Below are 26,663 nucleotides of genomic sequence, written 5' to 3' on the forward strand. Positions count from 1 at the left end.
AATATTTTTGTAGTTTAAAATATAATTTTAAATATATAAAAATATTCAAATTAAATTATGTAGGTTAAATAATTTAAATTTAAACTTACCTATTCTCTTAAAATATTTAAATTAAATTATGTAGGCTAAATAATTATTGTTCTTACCTATTCTCTTAAACTTACCACATTCAGTGATCATTATTTAATCACTTACTATTTATTTATGAGACATAACATTGTGCAAGCTCGGTTCCTCAATTTCTTAATTCATAATAACTTTACTTTACCTAAAATGACGACATAGGATTTGTTCCAATTACGCTTCTTCTCCCTGCTCAAACTTTAATTATTCATGTTAACCTTTTATTTTATAACCATACTCTTTTGGTAGACATAACATTGTGCAACCTCGGTTCCTCAATTTCTTAATTCATAATAACTTTACTTTACCTAAAATGACGACATAGGATTTGTTCCAATTACGCTTCTTCTCCATGCTCAAACTTTAATTATTCATGTTAACCTTTTATTTTATAACCATACTCTTTTGGTAGACATAACATTGTGCAAGCTCGGTTCCTCAATTTCTTAATTCATAATAACTTTACTTTACCTAAAATGACGACATAGGATTTGTTCCAATTACGCTTCTTCTCCATGCTCAAACTTTAATTATTCATGTTAACCTTTTATTTTATAACCATACTCTTTTGGTATTTATTTTGTACATGAGAATACCTTTGTTACATATTTATCACTATATGTACATAATCTTCATTGTATAAATATGTATATATGTTAACGATTGTGGTGACATAATTAATCTTGTATATGTTATCACACATCCTATTGACTATGTAGTATACATAGGGGTGGATAATATGGGGTAGCTAGGCATATAAACTAGGGCATAATGTTATGTAAAAGGGGACCAAAATTACTTAGTTTAGTAAATAAAGCTTGTAAGTGGTTACTTGCATTAATGATGATTGTAAGTGGTTAATCCTCATTATAAAAAGATACCACAATTAGTTAGCTTAGTTAAGGATGATGAATAAATGATCCATAGTTAATCAATAAAGTGGTTAACCTGCATTACGGAACGGACCACAATTAAGCAGGAAATAATGAAATAAGCCCATGGTATTGGATGTATGGTATTGACGGCTCATGGTATTACCCATGGTATTGTATGTATGAAGCTTATATGGAGGCTAGAAGACTCTACATTGGAAATATGATGAGTATTGTTTTGTATTGACAAGTATATGGCTTCTGGATTATTATCCTTCCTTAAAGAGTAATTGCATGGTGTTACCCAACCTTGGGGTGTTTCTATTAATAAATATCTTAACCATTTATATATATTCTTGGATTGTTGTTAGATTTATATTATCAAAGGTTTCAATCTATTTGTAGATTTATTAAATTCAACCCCCCTTAAAGCATGTTTCGTCCATGAAACATGAGAAGAACACAAATAATAAGATCTACTCAAAAGAATAGTCCAATGGTATTGTTATAAGGAATTTACGACTGCGGACAAAACTATCTTCCCTAGACATAGTGGACTTGTCTAGAACAACATAAGTCAAGGAATATAAAGTTTCCCTTAGAGAAATTGAAGAATGGAAAGAGGCTTACTTGGAATTCGTCACAAGATTTTCTCTCCTCTCGGATTATAAGCTCTAATTGTAGTGTTGATTGCTATAATTCGAACATGCACACACAAAAAACACAAGCCAGAGATCTACGACATCTATGTAGCATTATCTAATTATTCTATTCAATGGATACTCAAAAGCATTGAAATAATGAAAGTAAACATAGCGTAACACAAAACATATAGGAAAATGGTATACTCTTTGTATTAATATGAATAGGAGAGAGATTACAACCAAGAATAGTAGGTAATCTTGTGGAGATCTCCTCAAGTTGATTTGTCGCTCCTTGTCACAAAGCACACCTCAATGTCACCCTAGTGCACAAAGATGATGACTCTCTTAGATTTAAGGCAGGAGCATGAGGGAATGAATAGCCTCCAAAAGCCAACCCTCATGTTGTAGATGGTTGTAAATTTATAGGAGAGAGATGGTAGTTTAGGAATTCTTACCCATTTACCAATTTATGTTTGCGATCCACTTAAGCTGGGAGGATGAGCTCAAGGGATAAGAGGTGAAGTCTCGAAGGTAGGATCATATAGGATTCAAACTTCTTATCCAAGGTAAATGGTTAAAAAAATCCCTAGAAGATTCTAGAAGAGGGAGATTCTTGATTCTTTTTAATTTTCCTGAATTTCTAGAATCTACACCTAGCAAGGAGCAAGCTACTGCTGATAAGCGTTGGTGCAGACAAGAGTAGCATATCTCTAAAGGGGAACGGTGCCTTAGGCCTTAAAAGCATTGATTTTTGGTCGTTAGACCTAGAAACTCAATTATTTGAAAAGATCATGATTAGGGATTTATGTAGGGATCATGGAAACATGTTCATGAATATGGATTGATCTGTTTTGTAGGCCTATTAACCAGATGCGAGAAAATGGCCTATAATAGATTGCCCCTTGAAATGCAAAGTCAAAATTGGTAGCTGATGACTGAATTTCTTTACCTAGTGACAAGTTCAGATCAAGAACAACTCATCGAGATTATCATCTTTTACAATACAATTTCATCATGATATCTCGGCAGACAAAGGCATACCTATGCTCAAAAGATAATCTAACATTACATGTACAATGATCAAGAAGTCACATCTACTGATGATAAAGTGTGGACCCACGATTTGATGCCTATTTGTATGATCATAGCTTTCATGCTTTTTAATCTTGAAATAATCCTAAAAGCACAACCCGAATGGATGGAACTAGATCTGGGTCTTCTATTTTTTATCAGTCTGAGTTTGCTAGATGAGCCTTGGTTTTCTCATTCCATCGCCACCATCTGCTTGGCTGATCATACACTTTCACTTAGTTGTTTTACCCTTTCCTAAGCAAAAACTATGATTTGTGGTCTTATTAGCCAACCTCTTGACCTTTGCATGTTTTGAGAAGTTCCATCATGATCGGAACTAGTTTTCACCCTTTATACCACTCATTCCTCCATGACGACTCCTCTTTCAGCTCTTTTCAAACTCCTAAAACATGAAAATATTTTTGAGCACTCGTCTTTTATAACTCGTTAAAGTAAATTAAAAGACATCTACTTAATATAAGTTTAACCCTTTCTGGACTTAGATAGGCTATTTATGAAAAAGGAATATCTTCGTCGAACATGGTAAGAGATTTTCTTGAGTATTGTTTTCTGCCTTTCTAGACTGAAGAGACTATTTACAAAAAGGAACCTTTGGATTTTTCTTTTCGCCTCTTTTTCAAACTATCTAAACATGAAAAATGAGTTGAGGTACGCCTTCACTAGACTTGTAAAAACATCAAACAATGATGGACTTATCAAATATGATGAGACCGAACCACTCCTTATCATGGTTCATTAAATATAATCAGAGGGATTCATCAGAAGGATGATCTTACAGATCAAGCATATGTTATCCTCCTCAAACTTATTAAAAAATTAATAGGTACTAACCAGAAATAGGTGGGGAAATTCAGAAAATAGGGTACCCTACCTATTAATGGCAACGATTCGCATTTGAACATGACACTCTTCCACTTCATCTTCGTGGCTTTTGGGTTGGGAAATGTGTTTGTTTTCTGTTCATCTCACCATATCAAAGCCTCTGCTTTCATTTTTTTATCAGTGCTTCCAAATCTACTTAGTGTCACCGATATGTTCAAGGGAAGTCATTCATTTGATATATACTATGATACTCTTAGGCCTTCATTCCATGTCTACCATTCCTGAACCAATTCAACATCGGCATCATTCTGTCTCAAATCATGAGACCCGTTTCATGTTGTTGATGAGGGATATATCAAGGCCCTCCTTTGACGGGTCACTTTCTGTCATCATAAACTCATTATCCAGGAAGTCGACTTAGAAACTCTTCCTTCAGTGCCTTGGGGCTTGTTTACATTAATGGAAATTTTCCACTCTCTCAACAACAGGCTTTCGTCACTGGCCTTCAGCCAAAATATTTTATGTGGTGTTTGACTTCAATTCATTCATTCAAACCATACAGATTGTACTACATTACCTTGAGAACCATTAACATCATCGGTGGCTTCTCTTGTGTTTGTTATTGACTTATATCATTAGTTGGTAATCAGATGGTATCTTCCATGTTCAACTCCAACTCCTTTATTCACATGGTTAGACTCGTATGTTGGACGATCGAGTGAACGAGATAGAAGACCTTGGATCTAGTTCCATCCATATGGGTTGCACTTCCAAGGTTAATGGAAGATTGCAAAGCATGATGGCTTTGATCATACAGACAACCATCTAATCGTGGGTCTGTTAGGGTCCTATAATTTATAGGATCTCATGGTGATTGAGTATCTCACATTTTGTAGATTTCATATTGTTCATAGATTTCAATATTCAATTGATTTCCAAAAAAAGATAAAAAGAAAAGAAAAGAGGGTATTTAAAAAAAAAGAGAGAGGAAAAAACAAAGGAGAAAATAAAATGAAAAGAAAAGAAAACCCCAAATATTGTTCAATTCATACAGTCTAAGCATAATTGAACAAATTTCAATTTCTGTTGATAGGGTAGAAAATAAAGATCTGCCAAACGATTTAAGCTTGGCAAATCAGTAGCTAGGTAGAAAGGAAATTGGTTCAATTGTTCAATCTGAACCAATAGGAGAGATAAGTGATAGAGTAGGATAGAAATTAAAAAAAAAAAAAGTGAAAAAGGGTTTACAAGTCTTAATACACCCTGCAAAAATAAAAAATGTTAGATTAGAAACAAAGGGTAGGTAGATTGAAAGAATAATAAAGAGGAAAAGGACATGAAAAATTCCTTTAATGTCTTATTCAATATTTCAGGTATTGTTCCTAATTTGGAAAAAATAAATTAATTAAAGGTAGGGGTATAATAAAATACTCCTAAGTTTTCAGATACTCCACCCCCATTCCATTTCTTTTTCTAATTCCCACCACCCATGCGCCCGTCACATATTTGGTTATACACCCCTCACCTTCCATCAAATCCCAATGCTAAACTTTTGACCCGACAACTCATAAAGGTTTTCGCCCCCCGCCCCCCGCCCCCCCCCCCCCCCCCCCCCCTCCCGCTCTAAATGTTAATGCCGGGGGGGTCTGAAATCAGTGGTTTGTCTCCGCCTACATGTCGCACTCACATAATTTCATACCCCCCACCCACCACTGATTCTTCTTACCGCTCATGGGGGCCTACGAAAAGAGGTTTCCGCTCTCAAGAAACCACCCATCTGACAACCTAAGCTCCACCACTCTCATTGCTCCACGCCACCACTCTGTCCCATCCACCTATCACCTCCATTCCTGCACAATACTTGTTGCACATTCAATTTGTTAGACCGCTAGCCAACGGGCCCGCGCCACTTCCGGCAGCTTCAATAGGAACTCTGAAAATTTACAAATACATCATCTCCCACCCGTTTGGATTTTACAGATTTCTGATATGTCTTTTATGCACAAGAGGTGAAGTGAAAATTTGCAGAGATATACACAGAGTGAATAAAGGCAGTCGAATTACCTACTCAGTTGTAGCAAGCTGCAATTGGATGCGTTTAGCAGGCATTCCCCTTCTTGAATCTTGTTTCCTGATGATTCCCTTTATGTTTTCCCTCTCTGTGTTCCCCTCTTCTTTTCACCCCTTTTTCTAGTTGCAGTTCACCTGCAAATCTAGATATAGTCTGGGTTTTGAACTCTAGAAGATACCCATGCCACCGAAGAAGAAAGAACAAGAGATGTTCAATCCAATGGTGCACCCACCAGTGGACTTAGACCACATTCCACTTGTAGATAGAGAGACTACATGTGACTTCCATTTTTGCGCCATTGTCGGAGATGGATGACAGTGACTACATGTCACCTTACCTTCTCACCTACCAGTCATGGGTTCTAGTTGTCGGGTACATTTTCCACAATAGAATAATTTTCCATTGATTTACACAAAGTTGTAATGGAATCTATTAGATTTCAATCAAATACCTTCAAACAGATTCACAGGCCATAACAGAATAGGAAAAATACAAAGCTAAGCCCAAATTTCTTAACTGGAAGTAAAACCAAACAACAAAATCTAGAAAATGCGTTCAGTAGCCCTCCTCTGCAAAATTATTATAAAAACAAACAGAGTATCTCATTTGTTTGCTTCTTCTCCATATCTTCCTACCAAAAAATGAACCATATTGCCCCCCTAAAACAGAATAAATGAAGAACTAATCCTAATCTTGTTGGCATCATAGCATGCGGCAGTACATTTAACCTCCCCAAACTCTTAACTAAAACTCTCCACTATGAAGGGAGTGAACTGAAACTCCCCACTACTAAGGGAGGTGACAGGAGAAGTAAGGGAGGTCGCAGGAGAAGCGAGGATGATCTTGGAGAGGAGAGGGATTCTTTTGTTTTTCTTGTGGAAATTGGCGGATGAGAATGCATTCAATATTGGGTGCATTCTTAAGTGGGAAAACAACAGGATTTCATTATATTGATATCTGAGAAAACAATAGGATCTAGATGTGTCTTTATGTACGAAATAAAGAAATAAGAGATGATGAATAGGTTGGATGTGTAAACACACATGTCATAAGCTTGTGACAATTATGCCAATATGAGAGACTCATTATGCCAATATGAGAGATTCAGCTTGGTTTCCCACCCACCATGTTTTGTTGTTTAAATGCATGCAAAGGAACTCTCTCCTTACTAGTCGATCTCCTTGTTTTCATCTCCTAACATTATTTGCTTAGATTTAGCCATAACTCCCATAATGGACAACCAACTTCCTTCATTGTATAAAATCCCGGCCGAGTGTACCTTTCCAATTTCTCACAAGAACAAAATATGTTTCACTGCAAAGTCTTCCAAAATACCTTGCTCCCATCTATTGATCTGAAAAATCAATATGTATGCAAGCTGCTAAGTGGAGGGAAACCTCCCTCCCTTATATTCATCTTGGGTCTCATCTCGAGCTCGAGTGAGGTTCTTTGTCTCCAGCCACAGTTGATAGTGAACTATGTATATATTATATAGAAAAAATGAAAATAAAAACACTCTTATAATTAAAACATTTTATTAGTGTGTTGCTCAAAAACATCATATATATATAGAGAGAGAGATATATAGTTAGTTAGAGAGAGAGAGATATTATATCTTATGGATGTATGTTTTCTACTTCCAAATATGAAGAGAGATGTGAACATTTTAATGTGGAGAATGTGTATCATTAATAAAATATTTCAATGTCAACTATAGATATATTATATAAAACAAGTGAAAATAACCAATTTATTATAGTTAAAACATTTTATTAGTTTGTTGCTTAAAACCAGTATAGATCAATCTTAAATCTAAATTTACAGAGAGCTGGGTGGAATCAAATCTCTCAAAGTATAACTCTTTCCTTAAGTTTTGCATGGTAAAAGATGTTTGCATCTTGAGAGACTTGATCCCTCTCCACCCTTTGTACTGAAAAGGAAAAATAAATAAAAAAATGTTTACATCTTGATAAATTTGATCCCTTTCATCACTTGGTAGATTCAAAAATAAAATGGATCTATGCTAGTGTATAAGAATTTGGTCCAAGAAATAGACATTCTATATCTCTACATATAATATTATCAAATAAACTTTAGTATTATGTGCTCATAAAACTTATAAAATTCATAAAACAATATCAACTTATAATACTACAATTTTGCTAAAAACTATAAAATTCACAAGATTAAATCAACTTATACATTTCTTTTAATTTTTATATGTACAACCTAAGATGTATATCTATTTTTATAGTGTACATGCATGACATGTGTTACATTAAGAAAATAGTAATAACCAAGAAAACGTTTATTAACGTTAAGAAAATATTTCATTGTCCACATTATATAAAATACGGCAACGCCTAACCAGCCATACATAGGGTATTTAATGCCCGGGGATATGCACGCAGCTTAGCCCGATAACACGCGAAAGCCCAAAAATTATTTAATGCCGAAACTCCCCGCTCCCGTGTTATCGCGTTAACCTGCGTGCATATCCCCGGGCATTAAATACCCTATGTATGGCTGGTTAGGCGTTGCCTATAAAATACTTGTATACAACCACCCAACTACCATCTACCATTCACTAATCAACATTAAAAACACTCAACTTCCCGTGTCAAGAGAATTTATTTACAACGATTCAATAATCAACATTAAAACCACTTGAATTTATTTGCTGAGGAATTCATGGTGTTGCCTTTACACAGCATTGACATTTCTACTTCCGTGGAGATTCATGTTCTGAACACCACTACAGCTTTGGCTCCGTGGAAGAAGATCTTCGTCAGCCGTCTTCTTGAAAGAGGCAGAGAAATAACACGGGCTTTCTTTGTCGATTCTCCCCACACCAAGTTTTTGAAGATGTGAATGATCTGTAGGACTGCTCACACTCCGAGGAAAGGTGTAAGGCCTTCGAGACTCGGGCAGGCACGTGACGAGCAGGCGCTCCTTGCACGACGGGCGGGCGCTCCGTGCACGACGAGTCGGCAGACGATGCGACGGGCGGGCGCACTTATGCGACGATCATCCGACACTTGTGTGACGAAAAGTGCGACGTTATGGAGGGCGCACGAACACTTAGCAAAATAATGCGAAGGACGAAAGGCTTTATACCTTGGCGTTGGGTGGCTTTGCACATAGCAAAGGCCAACTTACACTTTGGCTAAAGCGTGGGCGTTATAACACAGTTATGGGGGTCGGCCTTAAGGTTGGACACCCCTTACACATGGAGCAGGCATGCGTATATATATGATGGCGCAGAGCCTCATTTGGGCATCGAACTCAAGCACTTCGCATATCTCTTCTACACTTGGAGCAGGGGTAAAAGGGCGCAGTAAGTGCGCATAACTCATGCGCTCAAGAGGAGTGCGCAGATTTACCGGAAGCTGGTTGTAGGTTGAAAGAGTGCGGTTTTAAGGTGATTGTGTGCAGAACTTAAAGGAGGAGTTCTTGGTGTCTCGGGTGAGCACCCTCCTACCGTATGAGGTTGGCACATGTATTGTAAAGGCTGTCTTTGCCTTGATTGTAAATTATTCTAAGTGTTGGCTTGAAGTTTGTCAAACACACTTGTATGATGTATTAACCAAGAACTGTTATAATATATTATTGTTGGGCAGACTTGTTCGGGAGTTGCCCCTCCCTTTATACTTGTGTGCAATTGTTATTGTTCTCGGTTTAATTGCATTTGGATAATGAATGAGTATGGGCTTCATTAAGTATAAAGGATAAATGCATTTTACTTGGTTGCGAAACACAAACTAAGTAAGGACAAGTGAATTAGGCGTAGTCCATGTGTACGAGTATTGGTGAAAAGAAAGTGCACGGTGGTGCTGCACCTCGCCGGCACGGTTGAAAGACCACCGTAGGCTTGGGGGCGTGACAAAAGGTGTCATGTTCTGACAACTTTCTTGTTGCTTCCTGTTTCTGAGACGCTTCTTTCACCAGCTCTCTGTAATCGTCTTCTTGGGAAAAGGAGTTTGAGGTAAAGGACATGGGGACAGCCATGGCGGCACCGGGAGCCCCAGCGATGGCAGCGTAATGGCCCATCCCGGCACACTTGTTCATGCTACCCACATAGCAATTTCGAACTCTAACTAGATACGGGATGGGAGAGAGAGCTCTAATGAATTTACAGAACGTTCAGAGTGGCTGGTGAACTCTGAGGACTTCATAATCAGACCGGAAAGAAATGTATGCACACTTTCACAAAGCTATGCGATTACTGCAGAGAGTGCAGTTTGTCGTATAAATAGACGTCTTTTCTGAAATTACCTTTGTGTTGACAAGATGGTGATGGGTATTGAAAACTTAAAACCCTTAAATCTCTCTAGACTCTCCTTGCTACCTCGCTACAGTGTAGACTTTCTTGCAAGTTGGAATGGAAAGTTGACATTTGTTATTTTTATGTATACATCGACATCATGAACAAAAATATAATTTTAAGAATTTTTTTGTTGTTTAAAATACCATTTTAAATATATAAAAATATTTAAATTAAATTATGTAGATTGAATAATTTTAATTTAATTAAAAAAAAAAATTTGTTATATTTTAATTAAAATTAATTAAAAAATATTAATGTAAAAAATTATTTCATTTATAAATTAAACTACATTTTTAAATAATATACAATTACTACCTCTTATTTTAAAAATGAACAACTATTATATATATATATAATCTCAATAAATAAATAAATAAATAAATAAATAAATAAATATATATATATATATATATATATAAAACCAATACTAGATGCCTCGTTGTCCTATGAAAAAAACCTAGCATCCCGACTAAGTTTTCAACCATAAAATAGGGTTGTATACTGCGGAGATGTCCCTCCATCTTTATTTTAAGTGGGCCTTGACTAAATTTTCGAAGATTTAAGTTCAATCAGGAATACATTAAAACGGTAGAATTGTAATCTTTTTAAAATTTGTGAATGTTTTACTGAAACAAAACTTTTCTACTAATTTAATTTTGTTATTATAATACACTCTGCTTTGTATCTGGATGGTTGTGATTCATATTGTTGCTTACGTGATTATTTATGAAAATTTTAAAGTATGGGTGATGCGAATGACAACGCAATACATGGCATTGTCATTGCATTAATTCTACATTGATGTAGCTTTGTTTTGTGTGTTGTATTTTTTAATATGTATTTTATAATCACTTATTCGGAGTAACAAAAAAAGATGATAGGAAGAGTTTTTCTACGTTGAATTAGTCACAACTTAGAATATATAATATTGCGAAATAATATAAAATAGTTACTTTTATGTTATGTTTACATCTAATTTATGTATGTCGTGTTACATTTATGTTGTAGTGTGTCAAATTAGTTATTGATATCATATTGAGCGTTGTTTTTAATCATATGTCTATCTTATCAGTGTTGTGATAACATCAAAATATAGAGTCCCGCCCCATTTCACACTTACATTATATTGCATTTTCTTAGTACCGTAAGTAATGTGTTTTTATTATTCATTTTGCATCATAATAGTATCATAAAGATAATTTTACATCAAATTAATGTCATATATGCTTCAAAATTGTACTCTACTATATTATCATTATATTAATTTTAAAATATTTTAGTATTAAAATTATATATTTTAGTGTTAAAATTGTAATAATTGATGGGTATATTGTACTTAAGACTTCATCATAAACTAGTTAGGACCTACAATTAAGCCATCGTGTCACTTTCTTTGTAACATATCTCTTCTTTTTATAAAGGAAAAATAAATATTTACCTTTAAAGTAGCAATATTTCTTTTTTGTTTTAAGTAAAAAAACATTTCTCTATAACAAATTTCTTTCATTTGCCATCCTTATTGTTCTTACCTATTCTCTTAAACTTACCACACTGAGTGATCATTATTTAATCACTTACTATTTATTCAAGAAACATAGCTTTGTGCAAGCTCTCTGAATTCATAATAACACTTCTTTAGCTAGAATGACAACAGAGGATTTGTTCTAATTCTAATTACACTTCTTCTCCATGCTCAAACTTTAATTATTCATGTTAACCTTTTATTTTATAACCATACTCTTTTAGTATTTATTTTGTACATGAGAATACCTTTGTTACATATTTATCACTATATGTACGTAATCTTCAATTTATAAATATGTATATATGTCAATGATTCGGTGACATAATTAATCTTGTATATGTTATCAGACATCCTATTGACTATGTAGTATAGATAGAGGTGGATAATATGGGGTAGCTAGGCGTATAAACTAGGGCATAATGTTATGTAAACCAGGACCGAAATTACTTAGTTTAGTAAATAAAGCTCATAAGTGGTTACCTGCATTAATGATGATTGTAAGTGGTTAACCCTCATTATAAAAAGAGACTACAATTAGTTAGTTTAGTTAAGGATGATGAATAAATGATCCATAGTTAATAAATAAAGTGGTTAACTTGCATTACAAAAGGGACCACAATTAGGCAGGAAATAATGAAATAATCCCATGGTATTGGATGTATGGTATTGAGGGCTCATGGTATTACCCATGGTATTGTATGTATGAAGCTTATATGGAGGCTATAAGACTCTGCATTGGAAATATGATGAGTATTGTTTTGTATTGACAAGCATATGGCTTCTGGATATTTATACTTCCTTAAAGAGTAATTGCATGGTGTTACCCAACCTTGGGGTGTTTCTATTAATAAATATCTTAACCATTTATATATATATTCTTGGATTGTTCTTAGATTTATATTATCAAAGGTTTCACTCTGTTTGTAGATTTATTAGATTCAACCTCCCTTAAAGCACATTTTGTCCCCGAAACATGAGAAGAACACAAATAATAAGATCTACTCAAAAGAATAGTCCAATGGTATTGTTATAAGTAATTTACGATTGCAGACAAAACTATCTTCCCTAGACATAGTGGACTGGTCTAAAACAACATAAGTCAAGGAATATAAAGTTTTCCTTAGAGAAATTGAAGAATGTAAAGAGGCTTACTTGGAATTCATCACAAGATTTTCTCTCCTCTCGGATTATAAGCTTTAATCATAGTGTTGATTGCTATAATTCAAACCTGCACACACAAAAAATACAAGCCAGAGATCTACAACATCTATGTAGCATTATCCAATTACTCTATTCAATGGATACTCAAAAGCGTTGAAATAATGAATGTAAACATAATGTAACACAAAACATATAGGAAATAGTATACTCTTTGTATTAATATGAATAGGAGAGAGCTTACAACCAAGAATAGTAACTAATCTTGTAGAGATCTCCTCAAGTTGACTTGTCCCTCCTTGTCACAAAGCACACCTCAATGCCACCCTAATGCATGAAGATGATGACTCTCTTAGATTTAAGGCAGGAGCATGAGGGAATGAATAGTCTCCAAAAGCTAACCCTCATGTTGTAGATGGTTGTAAATTTATAAGAGAGGGATGGTAGTTTAGGAATTCTTATCCATTTACCAATTTATGTTTGGGATCCACTTAAGATGGGAGGATGAGCTAAAAGGATCATATAGGATTCAAACTTCTTATCCAAGGTAAATGGTTAAAAAAGTCCCTAGAAGATTCTAGAAGAGGGAGATTCTCGATTCTTTTTAGTTTTCCTGAATTTCTAGAATCTGCGCCCAGTAAGGAGCAAGCTACTGTTGATCAGTGTTGGTGCAGACAAGAGTAACTTGTTGTTGAATGCAGATCTCTAAAGGGGAAGAGTGCCTTGGGCCTTAAAAGCATTGATTTTTGGGCATTAGACCCAAAAACTCAATTATTTGGAAAGATCATGCTTAGGGATTTATGTAGGGATGATGGAAACATGTTCACGAATGTGCATTGATTTGTTTTGTAGGCCTATTGACCAGATGCGTAAAAATGGCCTATAACAGATTGCCCCCTGAAATGCAAATTCAAAAATGGTAGCTGATGACTGAAGTTCTTTACCTTGTGACAAATTCATATCAAGAACAACTCGTCGAGCTTATCATCTTTTACAATACAATTTCATCATAATATCTCGGTTGACAAAGGCATGCCTATGCTCAAAACATAATCTAACATTACATGTACAATGATCAACAAGTCACATGTACTGATGACAAAGTGTGGACCCACAATTCGATGATTGTTTGTATGATCATAGTTTTCATGCTTTTTAATCTTGAATTAATCCTAAAATCACAACCTGAATGGATGGAACTAGATCTGGGTCTTCTATCTAATTCACTCGATCATCCAATGTATGGGTTTGACCATGTGAACAAAGGAGTTGGATTTGAACATGTCAGACACCATCCGATTATTGACCAATGGTATAAGTCATTAAAAGACACGAGAGAAATCATCGATGATGTTAATGGTTCTCAAGGTACTATAGTACAATCCATGTGGTGAATGAATGAGTTGAAGTCGAACACCACACATAATATTTTGATCGAAGGCCAATGATGAAAACTTGTTGCTGAGAGTGAAGAAACTTGTCATTGATGTATGCAATCCCCAAGGTAATGAAGGAAGAGGTTCTAAGTCAAAGTCTTGGATAATGAGTTGATTTCGAAACGAGTATCGATATTTGAGACAAAATTATGTTGATGTGGAACTGGTTTAACAAATATAGACATGGAATGAACGCTTAAGAGTATCATAGCAGATACAAATTGAATGCCTTCTCTTTAACATATCGATGACACTGAATGGAGTTGGAAACATTGACCCAAAACTGAAAGAAGAGGATTTGATATAGTGTGATGAACAAAAAACAAGTAGATTTCCCAACCCAATAGCCACAAAGATGAAGTGGAAGAGTGTCATGTTCAAGAGTGACTTACTTCCATTAATAGGTAGAGTACACTATTTTCCCAATTTCCCCAACCATTTCTGGTCAGTACTTGTTTATTTTTTAACAAGCTTAAGGATGATAATGTATGCTTGATTTGTAAGTTCATCCTTTGGATGAATCCCTCTAAGTATCCTTAACAAACCCTAAGGAGGAATTCCTCAGTCTTGTCATGTTTGACGAGTCCATCATTTTTTTATGTTTTTACGAGTGCAATAAAGGCATAACTCGAGTCCTTCTTTATTTTTAGAGCTTTTGAAAAGGAGGCAAAAAGAAAACTCCAGAGGTTCCTTTTCGTAAATAGTCTCCTATGTCAAAAAAGCTAGAAAATGATACTAAAGAGAGCCTCTTAGCCATGTTCGACTAAGCTATTCCTCTTTTGTAAATAGCCTATCTTATTTTGGAAAAGTGTTAAACTTATACTGCATAGATGTCTTTTCACTTACTTTAACGAGTTCGAAAAGACAATTGCTCGACAATATTTTCATGTCTTAGCAGTCTAAAAGGAGTGGAAAGAGGACTTCTCCTAGAGGAACGAGTGGTATAAAGGGTAACAACTAGTAACTTTCAGTCATGATGGAACTTCTCAAAACAATGAAAGGTTAAGAGGATAGCTAATAAGACTATTCATCATAGTTGTGCCTTGGGAAAGGGTAAAACAACCAAGTGAAAGTGTAATATTCCTAACCCATAATATTCCTCAAACCCCAACAAAAACTCCAACCAAATATGTGCAAATGATATAATAACCCAGAAGTGATAAAATAACAATGGAATAGCATATAATAATGTAAACCGGAAATATAAGCAGATACACAAGAAATGCAGCAAGAAATGTTAAGTCATTTTATTATACTGAGCAATAAATGAGTACAAGAGGTGATTAGACAGATGGCACCTCGACTTGCACAAGGCAAGTGAAGAAATACTCTCAGAATGACAAGAATGGCCTCTCTGCGTAGACATTATTGCTTCTAGAAAACAAATGATGATTTGGGGTTGCTCCCCTCCTCAGAAAAAGCTGAAACTTTGTATTCGAGCTCTACTCAAGAAACCCAGAAAAACCCAGAAATATTTCCTGGAATGGCTTCACACTGATCTGCATCCCTGCTACTAGAATACTGTCTTGCTATTGCTTCTACTAGAAATTGAATGAGGATTTGGGGCTGCTCCCCTACTCTGAAAAGGCTAAAACTCTGGAATCGAACTCTACTCAAGAAACCCAGAAAAACCCTGAAAGATTTTCTGAAATGGTTGACCCTCGAAAATCACCCCCTTGGGGTTCTCTGCAGTTCCTCAAAGACGGTGATGAAACTGCAGCTGAAATGCTAATGAAATTACTGCTGAAATTCTGGTGAAACTAATGTTGGAATGCCAATGGAAATACCTTGCCCGAGCAGGCACTCGAAGTCCCCCGGGGCTAAGGGTGAGATCTCCGAATGAAGACACTCAATTGACTAAACAGTGCTGTAGACTAGCTAAATAGCCAGTGCATGCTCTAAGTCAAAATGACTATCACAAATTCTCATAACCAGAATGATCCCAAATGAGGGGGTTCCTCTCTATTTGGTAGCGTCTGCCTCTCACAATCCCTAGGCTCACTTTCTCTGTGTGATCCCCTTCTTGTCATGTGTTCCTTCCCTCTTGCGCAGTCCCTCCATGTGTTTGCGTGGGCCCCATTTCTGTGTCCCCCTTTGGTCCCCTTGGTTTCCCCTTAAGTCACAACTTTGTGCTACCTAGGAAGTGATTTTTTATTCTAAAGTGAGTTATGTTCCCATTTCCTCACTTTTTTATTTACAAATAACTATAGAAGGCAAAAATCGAACAAAATCGAATATTCCAATTAGCCATAGCTAATTAGGAATATTATAGTCTTCCCTGCAAGATTTTGCTTGTCCTCAAGAAACTGAAGTGATGTATTCTATAAGATCTCCTCACTCTCCCAAGTGGCATCCTCATCCGGCAAATTCTTCCACCTCACCAAGAATTCCCAGACCGTCCTGCTTGGCAACCGTCTCTCCCTAGAGTCAATTATAGCTTCCGACTGCTATCATCCATGGGTGGTAGCTCATCCATCATGGTCACTTGCTACCCCAATGCCTTCTTCAAGCATGATACATGAAAAATGTTATGAATCTTGCTGCGTTGGGGTAGCTCCAACTCATATGCAACTTGTCCAATCCTGCGTATCACCCTGTATGGCCCATAAAAGCGGGGCTTGAGCTTCTCAGCCCCCTTCTGCTTCAGCGATGACTGTCGGTATGGCTGTAATCATAGGTATACCATGTCCCCTAATTCAAACTTTCTCTCCACCCGACCCCTGTCGGCATACAACTTCTGATGGTTCTGCGTTGTAGCCATGTTATCCTTGAGAGCTCGAAAGATATCCTGACTCTCTTGGATTCAAATCTTGGCTCTAGGAGCCCTAATATCACCAAAGATCATGTCAACTAAAGATAAAGGATGATACCCATATAAGGCATAGAATGGTGACATACCAATGGACATGTGATGTGAAGTATTGTAGCAGTACTCCCCCAGATGCAGCCACTTCAGCCATGCTCGCTGCTGCCCACTGACATAGTTACGCAAGTAGCCCTCCAGCCACTTGTTAACTATCTCCATCTGTCCATCCGTCTGTGGGTGATAGCTGGTACTCGGTGTCAACTCTGTCCCCACCAATTGGAAAAGCTCCTACCAAAACCCGCCCATGAAACGGTTGTCCCTGTCACTGATGATGGTCTTAGAAAGACCATGTAGCCTGAAGATCTCCCTAAAGAAAAGCTTGGCCACCTGTGTTGTTGTATAGTGTGCGGATATGGCAAAGAAATGTGCGTACTTTGTCAGTCGATCAACGATGACAAAGATAAAATCCTTACCCTGTACCATGGGCAACCCTGTGATGAAATCCATCGAAATACTCTCCCATTTCCCCTCCGGAATGGGAAGAGGCTGCAATAATCCTGCGGGATGGCTCATCCCTCCCTTGTTCCTTTCGTAAACATCGCAATCCCGGATGTGTTGGAGTACGTAATCCTTGAGGCCCTTCAATGAGAACCTCTCCCTAATGGCCCTGTAGGTTTTGGTAAAACCCTGATGTCCTGTCAATGGGGAATCATGTGATGCCTGGAGTATCTTCTTCTTGAGCTGAGACCCCTCAGTCAAGAAGATCTTGTCCCTGTAATAGATGATCTCATCGACCAGCCTATACCTATCATCTGTCACCTACTCATCCATAACCTTACATGCAAACCTGTCCTTGGAGTACTCCACTAAGAGTCGAGCCCTACAGTATGTATCCAAGCTCATAAGAGACAACGTGGTTGGTCTATGTGAAAGGGTATCTGCTACCACGTTATTCTTACCCTTGACATACTCGATGTCAAAGTCATATGCTTGGATCTTGCTGATCCACTTATGCTACCTCTCCTGTAGCTGCTTCCGCTCCAAAAAGAACTTGAGGCTGTTGTGATCAATGCTCACCCTAAACCTGTTACCCACCAGATACTGCCAGTACTCAGCCAATGCATGCATGATGGCCAGCATCTCCTGGATAGCCCTGAATCTAATCCCGATAGGCCTTGGGGTGCCTATAGGGGGTGGTGATCACTGCCTGGATTCCTTGCTCAAGCTCTATAGTGTGCTCAAACCCCTGATCTGGTGGCTTTCCTGGTGGAATCTCTCCAAACATTATGGCATACCGATCAAGGATGGACTGGATCTCTGGATGTACCGTCTGCCCTGTATTCCCTGCCTCTGATGCATGCAACTCCACTGCCCACTCTATGTCTCCCTTCCGGAAGACTGCCTCCATCTGATGAGCCAAAACAGTCTGAGGCGGATATGTGTGTTGTCCCCGTATCTTCTCGTGCCTCCCTATCTTCTCATCATCCCACTCCATCTCTAAGGTCTCCCAATCCACCGTGACCTTCCCTAGAATAATAAGCCACTGAACACCTAGTATCATGTTGGTGTCTCGAATATCGACCACGAAAAAGTGGTCAGTCAATGTGTAGGTGCCCATTGTCACTGAAAGCTCTGGAACATAATGAGCACATGTCATGGTCTGATCTCCTGGGACCAATACTGGAAATCCATTGAAGCTCTCTGTCTGGATGCCTCTCCGCTCAACCATCTGTGCATCGATGAAGTTTTGGGTTGCCCCACTGTCAACCAAAACTGATACGTGCTGGCTACGTACTGTCCCTCGTATGCGTAGCGTCAGATACTTGGGTACTCCTCGCAACGCTGCAAGGGCCCCTCTAGTGGGTGCAAAAGATGCACCACTTGCTGCTAGTGGTGGAGGTGGAAAAGGTCCCTGTATGGCATGGCTATCTCCTGCCTCCACATCCTCCTCGTCATCCTCTTCTCCACTGCTCTTGGAGAAGACCTCAATAAAATGTGCTTTGCTAGTAGCAAATCTATGTCCTGGTGCCCACAGCTCTTGACATGTGAAGCACAACCGCTTCTTCTTCAGCTCCCTCTTGACATCATCGTCAAGCTGTACTCGTCCTGGATTCCCCTATGGAAGTGGAATCCTCACATCCTGCCCCTTAGACTGGAAAGTTTGTCTCTAGGGGTAAGGTGTCTGGGTCCTGGGTAAGACGTCCTGTAAGTCCTGGGTCCTGTTAATAGCGTCCTGGAGTGTGGCTGGTCTAGTGGATCGGACTAAACCCCGAAGTGGCTCTGCTAACCCCAAAACATACATATAGACCCTCCATTTCATGGATAGGTCTGGCACCATCACAGAGACCCTCAAGAAATCTGCAATGTAGGTCCCTAGGCTCCTTGTCTGTTTGAGCCTTGTCAGCCCAACAAAATTCTGCTCTAGATCCCTCCGATAAAATTGCTCCATCAGTCTCCTAGTAAACTCGGCATATTTCGTCACTGTGGAGTGCCCTAGTGTAACCATCCCATGAAACCACCAATCCTGGGCCTCACCATCCAAATGCAATGTTGCCACCTTGATGGCCTCTGCCTTCGACATCTGGTTAAGCTGGAAATAAATGTCTAGCTTCTCTACCCAAGGCTTTGCCGAACTATTTGATGAGCCATCAAACATAGGTAGGTGGAATCTGCTTGCTACACGGTGGGTGTCGCCGTCAGGGTAATGCCGGTACCCTTTGTGATGGTCGCGGGGTCTGCTATACCGCTGGAGATGAACAAAATCTCTAAATGAGAGGGCTTCCTTGAAATCCTGCCCATAGGCCTGGTACTTTGCAAAATAATCGCCCATATGTCTGGGCACTGCCTCCTACTAGGCTACGGCCCCCGTGTCTACTCCTAAGAAAGTGGTGTTACAGGGAAAAGTGTCTATATAGAACTGCTCTATCCCACTAAGGTGTGACAGCTGCCTTAGAAACAAACAGAGAAAAGCTACTTTCGTTTTTCCTTTATGTATTATAGATAGAGAGGAACAAAAAGACCAACCTCTGTCTTCCGCTAATCTCCTGATTTGATTCCTCTCTTCTTTGATAGTCTTCAGCTACCTGCTCCCTTGCATGCCCAGCTTCACAAAGTACCTGTAAGATCACAGAAGCATAGCACTATACAAAGACATGGATCTATAATCATAAACAATCTAGGATCAGATGTAAATTGACCATACAAATGTAGCAAGCATCAATGACACAAAAGCATGGAGGAAAACTTGAATAGCTTTTATTGATAAACAAGAAAAGAGCCAAGAGGAGTTACAACCAGTTGTTCTGACCCAGCATCAACCTCCCAGCAAAGAAGCCCCTCTTCACCTCAAACAAAGCTTAGATCACCCAACAATCTGATGTTTGTCTCAAGAAACCAACAACAATTCCTTACAATATGCAAAATTCCAGCCTCTGGATCTCTGGGATGAGGGATCCATATATAGATATCTGTAAGGGGGATGAGTCAGCTTGTGATTTGATTAGTGTCTTCTCTCTGATAGTTCTTGCTTCCACTTGGAGACTGATGGTCTCTTAGTCATCCTTGGTCAAATTCAGTGAGGCAAGTGTCATAGGAGAAGATTCTGGAAGCTTCCATTGCCTCTCCACCTCGCGGAATGACACTGCCATTTGTCATTTCTCACCCATCGCACCCCACAAAAGGGATTTTTGAAATTCAACGCACCCACACAGTGTATTTAGGTGAGATGCAACGCACCTAGCCAGTGGAGCAGCTGAAATGATCCCGTTTTGACCAATTCTGAGCAGTTTTTCATGGAGAACTTCTGGGAGAAGCTGTAATCTATTGACCTTGTTCTTTTAGGGATTGGAACAACACTTTTAGGGACTTAGGAGCCCTTGGTTTATGGACATTTCATGCTTGGGGTTGTAGGGCCCAAAAATGTCTATAACAGTTGCCCCCTAATGCATGAGGTCGTTAATCTTTTGATGTCGGGTGAAATGCTTTTTTATGAGGATCCGAAGTTCTTTCAATGCTGGGAGGAGACCTGTAATAAGATACAATACAATACATTATCTTCATAATATTTTCATGATCTAGCTGAGGCAGGCATTCCCATGCTCAGCTTTATAAATTCATTTTCATGTACATAGGACAGACAATCGTCTGAGTGTAGACTGATGATTCCGATAGAGCCATCATCCTTTTGATTGGATGATTATCTGTGCAGCAATGATGTACATTTAATTTCTTTATTTCCCTGAATATATATCGCAGCTCGGATGGATGAAACTAGATCCGGGGTCTTCAATCGCGTTCGATCTTCACTCGAAGTACAAGTCGATCCATGTGAGAAATGTTCTGAAGTCGAACATGGAAAGACATCGCTTGATTACCAGTCAATGATGTAAACTGTTAACAAGCGCGAGAGGGATCACCGATAACGATAATGACCCTCAAGGTACTGCAGTACAATTCACGTGGTGTGAATAAAGGACTTGGCGTCGAACACCATGCAAAATCTTTCGGTCGAAGGCCATTGATGTAAACCTGTCGCCGGAAGTGAGAAACTTGCCATTGAGGCATGCAAGCTTCAAAGTACTGAATGGGGTGTTCCTAGATCAACTTCTTGGATAATGAGCTGATGTTGACAAGAAGTGATCCGTCACAGGAGGGCCTTAATGAATCCCACATCAATGACACGGAATGGAGCAAATGATTTTAATGGAGGTGAAAATGATCTGGTGATATAAGGTTTAGGGTGGCGGTCATGAAAGAATGGAGTATAAATGTATGGTAGCGGTTGAGACACAGGTAAAATCTCTGAATGACTTCTCTTGAACATACCAGCGACACTGATGTGATGGATTGGTAGCATTAACCCCAAATGTGGATGGTATGATGTGACCATGGTGATGTGACCAGTGAATGAAACAACCCAACCTGACTCGGACACGGAGTGCAAGTGTCATGTTCAAGAGCGACTTGCTACCAACAAAGTTTCTTCAAGTTTTCTTCCCAATTTTCCCTAGTCATTGCTGACCAATATCTCTTTATTTTTGTCAAGCTTGAGGAGGATAACATATGCTTGTTCTATAATTTACCCTTCGGGCAAACCCATCGCTATGTTTTAACGAGCCTAGCGATAGTGAAACTCGTTCTCGTCTATAGAAAAGTTTGTCGCTATTAAAATTTTAACGAGTTTAACGACAAAGATAACTCGGTCCTTTTCAATTTTAGAGAGTCTGAAAAGGAACGTAAAGGTAACTCCAAAATTTCTTTTTCGTCATCTAATCCCTTAAGTTTGAAAAAGTATAAAACAATATAGAAGGGATGAATTTTCAATACTTTTAACGAGATGAACAAAACAAGCGCTCGATCTTTTTGTGTAATAATCCCTCAGGTCCAAAAAGATTAAAATCTAGAGGAGGGATAGCACTTCCTGTCCCTTTAACGAGCTGTAGAGGCCAATGGCTCGACAATCTTTTCATATTTTACGAGTCAGTTGAAAAGATCTTAAAGGAGACTCATCTTTTGAGGAACGAGTGATAAAATGGGTAGCAGCTGATTCCAGGTAAGGTTTGGAATTTTCCAATCACGGCAGTGTTACAAGGATGGCTAGTGAAATCACTCTTCGTAGCTGTTCCTCAAAATGGGTAAACAATCAAATGGGGGTGAATGATCGGCCAATGCAAAAGTGGAGGTTACGGTGCAAACACGACCAAGGCTTTAATGGCTGAAGTACTACATTCACGATGGTTATTTACCGGGGAATAGTTCATTTTTTAACGAGATTAAACGCGGGGGGAAACATTTGCTCATGGCTTATGTTTATTTTTTAACGAGCTTGAACTATGTGCTAAAACTGCTCGATGTGGGTTTATTTTTTAACTATCTTGAACCTTGCGGTAACACTGCTCGATTGAATGGTCCCTTTTTTATTTTACCATAAATAGCTCTATTCTTTCAAAGATTGTACTGTATTTTCAAATGCTTCATCAAACCAGTCAGAAATGAACAATATATGTTTGAAAATGAGTTAGAACACTAATATTTTACTTTGAACTACGTAAAAAGTAATGAAAAAGTGTTTTTACCTCTCATTTTACCATTTCATTTGAACTTTGGTTTGTTGGAGCTTTGGAGGTGCTTTCCCCCTTCGATTTTCATCAGCTGATTTCGGCAGATTCTGTGGACGATTCTCGACGCCGTCTGGACCAGGTAGGAGCTAAACCTGAGCTCTTTCATTTCATGGTTTCCATTTTACATTCTGAGCCTGATTCCTAGTTTTTCTGAGCCTCTGGGATTTGAAAAACTCGTTCTGCCTTCAGCGCACCCTCTGTGTATCGAAAGGTGCGTTGAATGTTGGCCTGTCTAAAGGCTATCTGACATGCAACGCACCTAGAACACTACTGTAGGTGCGTTGGGCACAGAGAAGGAATTCTGTGCACAATTTTTGATGGAAATTTTGCCTGTTTCTTACCAAAATTAGGATCTAACTCTTCTCTTGTTTGTTTTTCAGAGATCTTTGGAGTAAGATGACCATTACATGGTGAGAACGTGAGCATGAAGAAGAGGACATGCTTGCCCTACATGATCCAGTTACAGTAAACGCACTGCGGAACTATGGCTTGTTGAAGTTTTTCCGCATTTCTAGCATGAGACAATAGATCAACTTACTGCAGTATTTTCTCGATGCTTGGGATCCTACCAACTAGGTTTTCCAGATTAGGGGCAAATCTATCCCCTTGACTGTAGTAGACATCTATTTCTTGACTGGCTTGTCGAGGCGGGGTGCCCCCATCTCTTTATCAGGTTCGGCCCGAGGAGGTGACTCTATGAGAGATTATGTTCGCCGGTACTACAGAGAGGGATCTCAACCGAGTAAAGACGACAAGATCATCATCCATGATGTCATTGACAGGTCTCTCAGACTATTCTGTTTACTTTTGGTAGGATGGCCGGTCGTGTGGCTCTTCATGTAGCCAACCGATCTTATATGCAGTATGCCTTGGAATGCCTCCAACCGAAGGTGTTCAACTGGTGTGATACAATACTTCTTGTGATGAAAGAATAGTTGACCAAGATAAAGAGTGGGAGGTTGAAGAACTTTGGGTACGGTTCTATTTTGACCGCCTTTGCCGTGGAGAAGATACCATTGATGCAGCCGTAGTATATTGCACTCGATTTACCTTCACCTACTGAACCACGTATGCAGAGATGGGTTGACCATATGTCTAGGCATGCTGGTCAATCTCAGATTTCATTTTCTGATACCTTGTTCAGGTGGTTTGATCGTCAAGAGATGGTTTATTCCGAGTATCCATATGCTGGCATGGACTTCCGGGGTGACCCAGATTTAGTACTGCCGGATGGCGAACAGTGGGGCGCCATTGGTAAAATCTTTGACCATATTCCTATTTATCGTCTTTTCATTTATAATGTCCTTGTGCTTTATTCTATCAACACTTTAATCAAACTCATGTGTACATGCAGATGTTGGTCCTGTTCGTCCAGTAGCTCGCCTGAGAGTACCAGCTGCTGCCCCAGTAGGAGAGGCTGTGGGAAGGGCTATCCTTCGCGACCTTGATGTGGCCAAGACTCTCACATCATTACAGGAGCAGGTTGAGGGCCTCACTCTTGGTATTCCAGATGTGAGGACTGACGAGCTACCTTTGAGGTTACAGCGGCATACTACTGGTGTGCCAAGATGATGGACTCGTCTCTTACGCATGATCGCACAGGATGTGACTTGCTATCACGAGCATCATTAGACTAGGGTGCCCCTAGCATTTTGAGTTTTTTGGTCATTTGACCGATTTTGTCTTGGTTACAGAACATTATGTGTAAACCACAAACAGTTATATATATTTTTCATTTTCGAAGTTTTATTTTGGTTAAGTTACATGATCCAAATGCAAACATTGATGGTATGTTTCTTTTTATAAATGTCGCAAATGTCTATCTAACACATAATTTGCCAATGAGTCAGTTAATGTGTTTAAGTTTCTGGAAATATGTTGATATTGAATAAAATCAAATTGTCTTTCCAAAATCTTAACCCTTAGGAACATGCGATAAATAGCTGGATTTTGGACAGAATAGATACCAGTGAGTTGTAGTATTACGAGTTGTGAGTCTAGCCTGACAGTTAGCCGGCATATACCATGTGTGATGGCATCAGAGAGAAGTTCTATCAACGCGCTATATTCAGCGATGTTATTTGTTGATCGACCAATACATACCCCTCTGAAACTTACTAACTCGCCACTTGGATCAAAAATGGCCCAGGCCGCGGAAGATAGATTTCGCGAACTACGACTCGCTTCGTCAGCATATCCAACACATGACTCCAATAGGTTTGACATCTGCAATAAATGTAAAAAGTGGATTTACTTGACCAAAATAAACACTTTAGCAAAAACAAAAACATAACAAAAGCATACAGGTTACCATTACGCATAGTAACGCTTGAGGTACAACCCGTTACGAGGTTGCGCCAGTGGAATTCCGTTATAATCCATTAACTCGTAGGCTCCTTTTGCTAACACTCGTTTAACAATATAGGGGCCCATCCATAAAGACTTAAATTTACCTGCTCCCAATTTATCAGATTCTTGGTCGTAAAGCAAGACCAAGTCACCTTCTGAGAAGACACGGGGTTTGAAATTTTTGTCGAACTGCACCTTGACTCGTTTCTTATGGGCTTCATTAGCCAAAGCGACATCATGATGGGTTTCATCCAATTGGATTAATTCCAAGAAATGAGCTTCTTCTTCTGAAGTTCCGGGGAGGAGATCAATTGTGAGTTTGAGAGACGAGATTTCGCACTGGATTGGTAAGACTGCTTCTAGGCCATATACCAGTTGGAAAGGTGTAAACCTGGTTGCATTCCTTACCGATGTTTGGTAAGCCCACAAAGCTGAGTACAGGATTAGGTGCCATCTTCTCTTGTGAACTCCAATCATCCTTTGCAGCATGCACTTCAGGACCTTGTTGATTGCTTCAACTTGTCCGTTGGCTTGCGAATAATATGGAGTAGAGCTGTCGTGAGACAACCCTAGTTTGGCAGCTAATTCGACCATCATGTGATTGCGAAAATGCGATCCATGATCTGTGACTATAGCTTGTGGTATGCCGAATCTGGCGACTACATGATTGAAAAAGAAGAGGGCAACTGTTTCACCAGTATTATCTAATGTAGGCATCGCCTCGGCCCATTTGGTCAAATAGTCAACTGCGACTATGATATACCCATGCCTCCCGGTCGAGGTGGGGTTACATGTCATGAAATCGATGCCCCATTTGGTGGATGGCCCAACTGCAACTATTGGCTGCAGAGGTGCGGGTGGTCTTCTGGTTTTGCTATCGAAAATGACAAGCATGGCAACTTCTGACTGTGGTTATGCAATCTTTGAACATTGTTGGCCAGAAGTATCTTGCTCGTAAGATTTTTTGCGCTGTAGCATAACTGGATTGATGTCCCCCACAAGCGCCTGAATGACAATCATTCAGGACTTTTTCAGCCTCCTCATGGGTGAGGCACCTTCTCAGAAGTGTATCGATACCACGACGGTAAAGTGTATCACTGACGATCATGTAGTCTTTTGCTTGGTATCGAATACGTTTTTTCTCGGAGCGGAAGGTGTTTGGCTTATATTTTTGGGTTTGGAGATAAATTATTATATCCCCATACCACTCATTGCTTGAAGATATCAGAAACAAACTTTCGTCCACGATTGTTTCTTCGGATGTTTCATTGTTGGACGACGGTGGGAGATCGCATAATAATTCTGCCAAAACTAGAGCT

At 38.8% G+C, this 26,663-nt stretch overlaps 1 pseudogene; it reads right to left on the reverse strand.

Moving 5' to 3' along the window:
• The window catches only part of LOC149244367 (uncharacterized), a 36,791-nt pseudogene extending 27,117 nt beyond the window's left edge, over window positions 1–9,674 (reverse strand).
• Between the last annotated feature and the right edge of the window lie 16,989 nt (window positions 9,675–26,663).

The sequence above is a fragment of the Pinus tabuliformis genome, chromosome 8 (assembly GCF_031772625.1).
Source record: "Pinus tabuliformis cultivar Carrire ecotype Pingquan chromosome 8, CPIR1, whole genome shotgun sequence".
NCBI lineage: Eukaryota > Viridiplantae > Streptophyta > Pinopsida > Pinales > Pinaceae > Pinus > Pinus tabuliformis.